The sequence below is a fragment of the Hyperolius riggenbachi genome, chromosome 6 (genome assembly GCF_040937935.1).
Source record: "Hyperolius riggenbachi isolate aHypRig1 chromosome 6, aHypRig1.pri, whole genome shotgun sequence".
Taxonomy (NCBI): Eukaryota; Metazoa; Chordata; class Amphibia; order Anura; family Hyperoliidae; genus Hyperolius; species Hyperolius riggenbachi.
In genome coordinates, this window is record NC_090651.1 from 29,965,485 (window position 1) to 29,977,762 (window position 12,278).

The window sequence follows — 12,278 nt, forward strand, 5'->3', positions numbered from 1 at the left end:
TCCTCCCGCCTCCCCCCCAGATCCTAGTTTAAAATCACATTGGGTATTTTAAACTTTTGTGTGCCAATTCATAAAAATTTTCACAGGTGTGGTAGAACACTGATGGTCACTGCATTCCGCGGAATTTAAAATTCCGCGACTCCGGCCGGAATTTGGTGATTCCGGTTCCGAAGCGACGGAACTGAATTGCTATAGCTGTTTTCCGGAATTTCACGGAACAAAACGGATTTCCACTGAATTTTACGCAATTCTAATTTTTTCCCCCCTAACTGATTTCTGCCTAATAAGAAGTCTTTCTACTCAGTAGACTCTTTCCCCTCCTCCCGGAGGAAGGAGGGTCTCGTGTTCCAGGGAATTGTAGAATTTCAAAAGCCAGCTTACATACCTTGGCCGGGAATTGAACCCAGGTCTTTGCCGGGAATTGAACCCAGGTCTAGTGCTCGGTAGGTAGCTCTCTTCACCACTATACCACCACCAACACTACATGCTGAAGCCAGCCTAGCATATACCATTATGATATATCCAAGAGAAAAATGAATTTGCTTATGGATTTGTAGGATTTTAAAAGCCAACTCACATATATTGGCCAGGCCCCGGATTTGAACCCCTTTAGATGTACATGTTTTGTTATACTGCCTCTGCTTGCTCTGAATCTGCTCTGAATCTGTCTATTAGTCTTTCTTAACATTCACTTTAATTGACACAGCTTAGAAGAACTTCAAGAAACTTTACACATACCATGCTTAGGTTATTTTCCCCACTAGCTCCTACACATATTCAAACAGAAACCCAAGAGGTTAAACAGCCAAAGGTATTTAGGGGAAGCCTGTTTTGTTCTGATCTCTCTGCTTCTGCCTGGGGGGTTTAAAAGCGTGTCCCATCTGAGAAGGCTGCAGATTCCATCATTCAGACTTGTAGAAGAACAGGAGCTGTTTCTATTGGCTCCCTGCTCCTGTCAGTCACAGTTCTCACTGCTTCTGCTTGTGAGTCACGGCTCCCAGCACAGACTCCACATTCTTTACAGCACTTTAAAGCAGACGGTATTTTTTCGTGGCTTTACTGCATGTTGTAGGCTTTATGAATAGGCATTTACTGACATGTGTTGAGGTAATTACCGCACAAATCGGTAATTTACCTCACTGCTCAATAATTTCAGTTTTTCATGTGGTAGCAACATTTATGAATTGACATTTTGCTAATTGCTCGATAAAGTCAGCTGTTTTCTGCATTTCCAAATGCGGTAATGCTTTATGAATCTACCCCAATACAGATACCTTCTGACAATAATCCCTGAAGTGTTGCTCTAATGGTATGGAATGGTGTCGTTTTGAAAGTTCAAGTAAACTGGTGTCGTTTTACATGTTTAGTGCCTGCTGATTTCTATCTACGAAATGCTCTAAACCAGGGGTGTCAAACTCAAATACAAAAGTGGGCCGAAATTGAGCTCTGGGAACAAGTTGTGGGCCAACCTCAATGTCTAGCGGCTCCCTCTTTCTCTTATAAAGTTCCCTGGTGTCTAATAGTCCCCCACCATCCCCCTATACAGTTCCCTGGTGTTTAGTGCCCCCCTCCCTCCCCTATACAGTTCCCTGATGTCTAGTGGCCCTCCTCCCTCCCCTATACAGTTCCCTGGTGTCTAGTGGCCCACCTCCCTCTCCTTTACAGTTCCCTAGTGTCTAGTGGCCCTCCTCCCTCCCCTATACAGTTCCCTGGTGTCTAGTGGCCCACCTCCCTCTCCTATAGAGTTCCCTAGTGTCTAGTGGCCCTCCTCCCTCCCCTATACAGTTCCCTGGTGTCTAGTGCCCCCCCCCCACTTCCCTCCCCTCTACAGTTCCCTGGTGTCTAGTGGGCCTCCTCCCTCCCCTATACAGTTCCCTGGTGTCTAGTGGCCCACCTCCCTCTCCTATACAGTTCCCTAGTGTCTAGTGGCCCTCCTCCCCCCCACTATACAGTTCCCTAGTGTCTAGTGGCCCTCCTCCCTCCCCTATACAGTTCCCTGGTGTCCCCCCACTTCCCTCCCCTCTGCAGTTCCCTGGTGTCTAGTGGCCTCCTCCCTCCCCTCTACAGTTCCCTAGTGTCTAGTGGCCCTCCTCCCTCCCCTCTACAGTTCCCTGGTGTCTAGTGACCCTCCTCCCTCTCCTATACCATTCCCTGGTGTCTAGTGGCCCTCCTCCCTCTCCTATACAGTTCCCTTGTACCTAGTGGGCCCCCTCCCTCTTCCATACAGTTCCCTTGTACCTAGATCTTTTCCCCTTCCCATATGGCTTTCCTGGTGATCTAGGGCTTACCCTCTAATATAGATTCTCTAGTGGTCTTAAGTGGGCCACACATAATGCAAAGTGGGAAAACCATCTGAGGGCCAAATCTGATAGCTCCAAGGGCCAGATTTGGCCCACAGGCCAGAGTTTGACATGTATGTTCTAAACAGTGGTTGCCTAAAACCAACCCATGTTTGTACGGTAAATAGTAGTATTGTGGATTTATTTTACCTTTTGTGAAAATACTACACTATTGGTACTTCTGAGCTGTTTCTCTGTCTATTTTTCTTTTAGCAGTCACTGGAGTTCCACGTTGACCTCGTCATACCGGACACCCGCTTACTATTTTTCACAAGAAATTAGAGACAGTTATATTACAGATTTGTAATCATAAACAGGGCAAAAATTGTTGAGTAATGCACCTCCTCATCCATTAAAGAGGAGCTGTCAGCCATACTATTTCAGAAAAAAAACACATATATAAGTAGATAAATACTTGCTCTACTTCTGACAAAGCTTTTTTGGGGGATAGTGTAAAGGTTAAGGGCTCTGCCTCTGACACAGGAGACCAGGGTTCAAATCTCAGCTCTTCCCGTTCAGCAAGCCAGCACCTATTCAGTGACGAGTCCTTGGGCAAGACTCCCTAACACTGCTACTGCCTACAGAGCGCATCCTAGTGGCTGCAGCTCTGGTGCTTTGAGTCCATTAGGAAAAAAGCATAATAAAAATGTTCTGTACCTTCTGTACTTACATAACATATGTATTGCACTGCCAACGTTTTGATTTTAGTGATTGTTCTACAGTAAAAGAAGAGAAAATCCTTCTTAGCATTCCCCATTTTAACTGCGGCTATTTTGAAGCCAATCCTGATGTAATTTCCTCCTTACTCTCCTCTGCCTGATTGTGTATGCATTGCCCGCCCTTCACTATATAAAGTTCAATGTCTCAGCATGAGAAATATTGGCCAATCAGAGAGGAACAGAGGTGTGGGAGGGGAAAACAGGAGGGAAAGAGGTTTCAGCCAATCAGGCTGCATTAGTTAAGTCTTAGGGGAAGTAAAGAAGCAAAAAACCCAGCATGTCCTGCAACTTCCTTTTTGTGTACCAAATTTTGTGTGTACCAAATAAGAGTCAGGTAAACAGAACAGCTCTGCACTGTGCGTGCGCTCGACGGGTGCTGGCCCACTTCTTTTTATTACATAACCCAGTGTCGTTTAGAGGTAAGCCACTTCTTTATTTCACATTTTATTTGTTTTTAACTAAGTTTTATACTCTCTTGGCTGCCTCTTCCTTGTTGGAATTAAGAGCACCTCACTGCACTCACTTGCCTAGGTAATATCTTAAATGGCCAACTATAGATATTTCTTTTTTAAAGCTTTCAAAACTTGAATTCCTTCTTCAGGTATGGTACAGAACTGTTTATAATTGAGCTCTGTGTCATGCCTGAAGACGAAACTTAAAGGATACCCGAAGTGACATGGGGCATGATGAGATAGGCATGGGTATGTACAGTGTCTAGCACACAAATAACTATGCTGTGTTCCTTTTTTCTTTCTCTGCCTGAAAGAGTTAAATAACAGGTATGTAAGTGGCTGACTCAGTCCTGACTCTGATAAGAAATTCCCCTTTTTATCTCTTTCTTGCTCTCAGAAGCCATTTTCTGCTAGGAAAGTGTTGTATAGTTGGAATTTCTTATCAGTTAGAGTCACACTGTAGTCACTTCCTGTCTGAGTCAGGACGGAGTCAGCCACTTACATATCTGATATTTAACTCTTTCAGACAGAGAAAGAAAAAAAAGGAACACAGCATAGTTATTTGTGTGCTAGGCACTGTACATACACGTTTATCTCATCAAGTCACATGTCACTTCGGGTATCCTTTAAAGTTTTGAAAGTTTCCAAGAAAACTACTGCTAGCTACTTTTGTTATTTTGACAATTAGTACCCAATTACAAGTTTCAAAATGAATCAACTTTAAAGAGAAACCGTAACCAAGAACTGAACTTCATCCCAATCAATAGCTGATTCCGCCTTTTCCCATGAGAATGTTTTTCCTTTTCACAAACAGATCATCAGGGGGCTCTGTATGGCTGATATATATTGTGGTGAAACCCTTCCCATAGTGTGATGCCAGGATCATGGTTCTGACATCACACTGTGGGAGTCTTGTTGGATTGTGGGGAAATAACAGCTGTTTACAGCTTTTTCCAATTTCCCAAAAAAGGCAAGCAGCATCTCCTTCCACTGACATCACCTGCCAGCAGTAAAAATGTTACCATGTGATAAATGTCGGAATGTAAATCAGGGAGAGGAAAGATTTTACAATGGACAAACACTGACTAAATCATTAATACATAATTATTGTAAATATGAAGCACTTTTTTTTATAACATTATTTTCATTGGAGTTCCTCTTTAAGTAGTGCAAAACTGATTATATAGAGATATACGTATTTATTTGTATTTCTCCCAAACTGTATGCATATGTGCATGTTTGCTTATGTTTAGGGATGAGCTTTCAAAATCCTCAGGATTCCGATTTCCAAGTTTCCACAAATAAAAAAATCAGCTTTCCGAAAGCGCCATTTAGAAATCAGAGTGCAGAAGTAAGTACGCTCCGTAATACTGCACTTCCAAGAGCGATATTCTGAGTGCTAAGACTGAATTTTTAGGCCAATCACAATACTAGGAACTATTAGGCCAATCAGAGAATTGGGAAGTGTACCGCAGTTTGCATTCAGGATTGAGAATTACACGTAATACAGCGTAAATACGCAAAATATAGCAGATTCCATGGAATTTGCATATCAACATTACAAACTGTATTAATGGGAACCCGAGGTTAGAGGGGTAAGAAGGTTGCCATATTTATTTCCTACAATACTAGTCGCCTGGCTGTGCTGCTGATCCTCTGCCTCTAATACTTTGAGCCATAGACCCTGAACAAGCATGCAGCAGATCAGGTACATCAGCTCACTCAGGTTTTACTGCATTAGCCATATGCTTGTTCCAGGGTTTTGACTCAGACACTACTTATGCCAGAAGATCAGCGGGGCTGCCAGGTAACTGGCATTGTTTACATTGTTTAAATATGGCAGCTTCCATATCCCTCTCACTTCGGGTTCCCTTTAAAGTGGACCTGAACTCTTGCACAGGACAGAAATAAAACATATAGAAATGCACCCTGTATGTATACAGAGAGTTTAGCCTGCCTAATTCCCCTTCATCTGTAACAAATCACCAGTGTAATTTTATCTCTCAGCTGTGTCAGCTCAGGAATTTGTAAACACAGGATGTTAACCCTATGTCTGCTTGCATGAAAGCAGGAAGTAGACACACTACAGATTTATTGCAGGGTTTGTATCAGCTGTAACAAAGAAATGTTTATCTTTAAAGGTCATTATGCTGTTGCTTATATTTTAGAGCAGAGAGAAACTTCTGAGTTCAGGGCTGCTCTAAAGCAGCAGGGTAAGCCATACTATGCCAGGAAAAAAACACAACATTTCAGTGAATTTTATATAGTAAATAAAGAGAATTCTGATCCTGGCATTTGCCACCTTGATTCCCTCTGACTGAAGCCAATCCTGATGTCATTTCCTCCCTTACTTTTTTTCCTCCTAGAATCAGCACTGTCACAGCTAGCTTGCTTTGTAAACAGGTGAGCCCAGCAAGATCCAATTTCAGCCTTGTATCACACTGAACTGCCCTCAGCCAATCAGTGAGGAAGAGGAATGTGGGAGGGGAGTTGACAAGCTTCCTCCTCGTCGGCAATGTACCAAATAGAGCCAGTCTGACTGAGATAAGATTTATTACAGCAGAAACATTTCTGAATAGATTGGAGTGCTTGCAATGCAGGGTAAGGTTGCAGGCTGCATATTAAACCCAGAGCAGTGGGTAAATGGAAATTGATTCCATTTAACAACAAAAACATAAAAAAATTCCACTGATTTTGGAATGGCAAATGGCGAAATGCAGAATTATGGCGGAATTGGAAAATCGGCATTTCCGACCACCCCCTACTTATGTTGACGAGTTGAGTATAAATCCCGCGGCACGTCTTGTGCGGCGTGGCGGCACCATGGTTAGTATAAATAGTTGATGATTGTATTATTTCTCTGCTTGCAGTAAGGTCACCTTCAGCCTGATTCCGGTAGGGGTTTTTTTTTTCGCCGGCGCTCCTCTCACTGTCTCACGACGCCATGATTTATTACTGTTCACTTCTCGCCACTGTTCACTGCACAATCCAATCTTACAGACACACATATTTCTCAATCTGCAGCCGCTGCCGCCGCTGTGAATGTGCACGGCAAAAAGAGAGAGCTGCTTGGTAATTTCAGATCTCTGATTTCTGGCTCTCTCTCTCTCTGCCTGTTCCGCGCTGCTTTAATATTCCAAAGCTGCTGAAAACAGAAACATAATAATAGAAATGATGAAATGGAAAATAAAAATTTCAGCTTCCAGGACTCCTTATTTTTATTCGCGCCGGTAATGCTGCGCTTCCCCCCAAAACACATCACCTTCCCGGCTGCAAATGACTGTTCTCGGCAATCTCCCCTAGTGCACCGTGCAATCTCACCGGGGTCAACTAGCCCTTAATTAACCCATGAGGTAATCATCGTTTCCTACCCATGGCGGCGGAAATACAAAAGAGACGAGAAAACTGGTTTATGGAGGATGAAAACAGAAAACATAGCCAAATAGATTCTTCATGAATTATCCATAGTAGGCAGATGCGGTAATGATCCGGTTTTGTTTCTTGTTTTGTTTTTTAAACGGTTGCGGCCGGGAGACATATCGGTGTAGAGCTGCCTGTTCCCGATTCCTGGGTTTTTCTGTTCCCAATTTTTCAGTTTTTTTTTTAATTTGCCCCCCCCCCAACATCCTGTATCACAAAACTTCACTTGTTTGTGCTTGGATGAAATCTTATGATAATAATCCTATTCCCTGATTCAATCATCTACAGATACAGGTGACACTTAAAGGGGAACCTTAAAGTGGAATATAACCCTGCATTTCAACTTTGCCCTAAAACATTATTTACAGCATATTATATGCAACCAGCATTTTTTTTTTTTACTAGACCAGCATTGGAAGGGTTACACAGGGCTTTAAAGTTCGTGGAGAGAACTGCTCCCTGCAGCCAAAGCTTAGATAGATACATTTAAGCAAAACAAAATGTAACAAGTGAGCAATGTTACACTCTTTGGCTGTCCTCCAGCTCTTGCACAGTCAGGGAGAGTGAGTCACATTCCACAGTTGTTACATTTTGTTTTGCTTAAATGTATCTAAACTTCGGCTGCCGGGAGCAGTTCTCTCCAGGAACTTTAAAGGGAACCAGAGAGGATCAATAAAAGATTTTATACATACCTGGGGCTTCCTCCAGCCCCATACGCACGGACCGCTCCCATGCCGCCGTCCTCAGCTGTCTGGATCAGCCGTTACCAGGTCCTGTCATTACCACCAGTCGGCCAGTCGGCTGGCGGACCCGGCCAATTCTCCGCATCACAGGGGGCTCCCTCCATACAGTTACACGTGTGGCTGCCTACTGCGCAGCCGCATGCGTACATGTATGGAGGGAGCCCTGTGATGCGGACAATTGGCCGCGTCCGCCGGAAGTGACGGGCCCGGTACCGGCGGATCCAGGAAGCGGAGGACGGCGGTGTGGGAGCGATCTGTGCTTATGGGGCTGGTAAAAAAAAAATGCTGGTTGCATATAATATGCTGTAAATAATGTTTTAGAGCAAAGTTGAAATGCAGGGTTCTATTCCGCTTTTATGACATATAGTAGAATGTACTACATTATTCAGGATAGCCAAGTTTATGTTGATTATCCTGGTTTTAGCATCAGAAACACTTCCTGCATTGGTATGTAGCCCCGCCCTCCCAGTCATGCTTAGCCTAGGCTATGATGTCACACACACACACACACACACACAGTGACCCACACCCCTGTGATATGTCATAACCAAGGCCCTAACTGTCTGTAAACCTTGTCGCATTGTGGGAAATGAAAGCTTCTTTACATGCTGAGCAAACAGCATGTCCCTGTGTGCATAGAACTCTCAGTAATGAACATTCCGAACAAATCATCGGGCAGAACTAAAGATGTTGCCAATAGTGATAAAATTATTTATGTAAATCAGGGAAAGGAAAGCTTTTACAATTGGCAAACACTGACTAAATAATCTATAAATGAATTGTCACGCTGGGTATTGGACGTATACACTGAGAATAAGATAAGACGTAGTCAGATCGTCAGCTGTGGTCATACACTGAGTTTAGATAATCTGCGGTACAAAAGGACTGAGGCAAGGCTAGGTCGATAACAGGCTAGGTTCACACACAGGTGATCAGATGGCTGAAGTACAGTAGGTTGAGACAAAGGCTAAGTCGTTAACAGGCTAAAGTCATACACATAAGATCAGATGGCTACGGTACAAACAAGGATGAGACAGTCAAAGAGAGGGACACGCCGGGTCATACACAGGAAGGATAGCAAGGGAAGGCAATATAACAATTATATATATATATATATATATATATATATATATATATATATATATATATATATATATATATATATAATATACAGAACTAATCTCACTAGAGTACATATATATCGCCAGTGTCTGCATATATACTGTATATAGCTCTGGAAATAACTAGCTAGAGTAACAATGAGGCAAAGTCCAGCGTTCAGCGAACTGATAGCTATAATAAACACTGGACGACTGACAAGCCAGGACCTAAATACTCAGATAGAGTACAGAACCACGCCCCTAGAACTCCCACCCAGTCAGCAGCGCTCCTGCGGGGAACCAGTGCCAGCTGACCATTGTGTCAGCTGACACACCTCACACCCGTCTCCTTAGCCTATAAAGGCTGTTCTGAGCCGGGCGCGTCCGTCTAGGGACACAGCCGGAACCGCCTCGCTGACTCACAGCCACAGGGGAGCCAGGGATGCCGCCAGATGGAGAGGATGTATGCGGCTGCCTGGAGCTGATGGCAGCAGAGTCACATAAGTTTGTTACATTAATATTGTAAACACTAATCTATTTTATTTATTACTAGTAAACAGGCCCGCCACCGCCAGTTAAAAAAACAGGCGCTAGGTCACAGCCGCTACCCCCCGTAATGCGCGCACATACGTGTCCCGCTTGTTCGTTCCCCACCACTGTCTGAAGTATATGCACACAGGGAGCTGCTTGCTTGGCCGTTGGAAAAAGCTGTTATTTCCCACAATGCAATAAGAACCTCTGTGAACCACACACAGTAAACTGTCAGATCCGGCCCTGTGTCCTAACTGCCCTGGCTGCGCACATGCTCAGTACAAAAAAGCCAGGGACACACAACCATTCAGTTGATGACGCAGGGACACTTGCATTTTATTGTATAGGATGTTAATTTCACTACAGTTCCTCTTTAACAACAAACAGGCATACCACAGTGGTGCACCTTGCAAGCAGTGAATATGAAATAAGGGTGAATTCAGATATTACAATGGAGAAACGTTGACAAAATGTATCAGATTGTGTTTGAAGTGTACTAAACTGTGTAAACAACACAGAAAAGTTTCTGCTGTATCCATGGGGGAGTGGGAGTTAACTTTGGGGAGCAAGAGAGGATGTGTCTGTCTGACACTTCAGAAAGTTTTTATTGGGGAAAAACAGCAATTGAATCACAGATTGTAAATCAATGTAGGTTTGCATTCGAGACTCTGGGTGGAGGTTTTAACCTCCCATAGGAGGCATGTATGTGTTGGCAGTGAGTGCTAGGCACAGAATAGACTGACAGCCATTTAGCATTTGGTGGCGTATTCTGAGGCTCGACAACTCTTTGCGTGTGCAGGGGACATAATCTTGTCTCCATCTCCACCAGTCCCCATACCCATTCAGCCATGGTCCATCCCCGTGCCATCACCATAAAATCCATTATCTCTCCTACACATTACCACAGTATAGGTAGATGAGTCATCATAATTACCTTGGGTCGCCACAGATGTATTGCTTAGCCCTGTCAGACTACAAACCAGAAGTCTTTCCTTAAAGTGACTCTGTAACAAAATTTTATGCCTTAATTCTTCTATCCTATAAGTTCCTATAACTGTTCTAATGTGCTCTAACTGCAGCCTTTCCTAGTTGCACAGTGGCTGTATTATCTCTGTTATATGATCTAATCTTCTCTCTTCTGTCGGCTCTGTTGGGCTGAGGCAGTCAGGCTGGAATGTGCTGTGCTGCTTGTGATTGGATAGAAGCTATACACACCCCCTGCACACTCTGTATGACTCACACACTGAGCTACTCTCAGCCTATCACTTGCTATGTCTTTTGTTTGTAAACACTGCATAAAAATGGCAATTACAAGCCAGGATTGCAGCAGGGAGTGGCAGAAACAGCACAGAGGGGCCCAGGAGAACATAATGAATAGAATGGTATGCTTTTTATTGTAAGAATTTTACAGTACAGATTCTCTTTAAGGTTCCTTCAAGAAAACCTTGTTCCATCCAGTGAATGATTCACAGCATATCGATTAAGAAGTGAACAACCTTACATGAGTGGTGAGTCAATATAAGCATGAGGATAGCCTTGTTCCCGGGGTTTATGATATATGTTGTCCTCTCTAGCAGCCACCAATTCCATTTGCTCTTTCATTCTCTCATTTCTAGGGAGATTATGTATATCCCAAAAAGAAGGAATTGACCCAGTTGTTCCTAAGATATCAGTTCCTGTCCTGTTTAAGGGATCTCACAGACAAAGTCCCTTCTTAAAATCATTATACTAGAACACGAACCAGCTTACAAAGTAGTTGAAGCTTTGGTATCATCATAGCCACCTACCTATGGACAATTCATCCAGCAGTGTTCATCATCAGCAGTATGAAAAAAGAAGTTGTCAGTTGTGGATCTCCTTATGTATGGTCCTGGGGAGTCAAAAACATTTTTCTTCTTCTCTCTACTGAATACATTCCAGGTTTTGAGGGAAAAACAATTGGTCCACTGGCTACTCTGATTCATGGAAAGTCTTTAGGTTCTACAAGAGAACCTAAAGCATAAGTTCTCTAAATAGAATGGATAACAACTCCATGGTCTGAAGATTCCTTCATTTATGTCAAAGATGTGGCTGGGAAAATTATGACTTAAACTAGTACTAAAATGAACAAATATTCCAAATTCCCTAAGATGGATCTAAGGATTCCTCATGTTCTTCTTCCTACAGTCCTGACGCAGGTTTTGTTGTAAGTAAGAAAGAATCAAGTCCTAAACCGGTTTTGATCTGCACAACCTTGCCTGCAAAGGCTGGATGTGTTATTCTTTAAGTGGTGATAGTGGATCCATGAATCACTAGAATTTCCAGAGGAAAGGCTTCATGAAATTTGTAGATCTAATGCAGTCTCTTCGTGAGACAATGGCCTCAATTCACTAAGCTTTATCAAACACTTTATCAAATGTTTGATAATTTTACTCATGGGTAAAATCTAATTTTGAATTCATTAAGGTGTTATAGGTTTATTGAACGTTGTATCGATAAAACATTTGATAAATATGTAACACCTTATTATTATTATTATTTAGTATTTATATAGCGCCAACATATTACGCAGCGCTGTACAATGCATATATATATATATCTTGTCACTAACTGTCCCTCAAAGGAGCTCACAATCTAATCCCTACCATTGCCATATGTCTATATATGTAGTGTAAGTACTGTAGTCTAGGGCCAATTTTTTAGGGGGAGCCAATTAACTTATCCGTATGTTTTTGGAATGTGGGAGGAAACCGGAGTGCCCGGAGAAAACCCACGCAGACACAGAGAGAACATACAAACTCTTTGCAGATAGTGCCCTGGCTGAGATTTGAACCAGGGACCCAGCGCTGCAAGGCGAGAGAGCTAACCACTATGCCACCGTGCTGCCCCCACCTTAGTGAATTAAAAATTAGACTTTACCCATGAGGTAAATTACCAAATGTTTGATAAAGTGTTTGATAAAGCTTAGTGAATTGAGGCCAATGTGAGAGGCCAT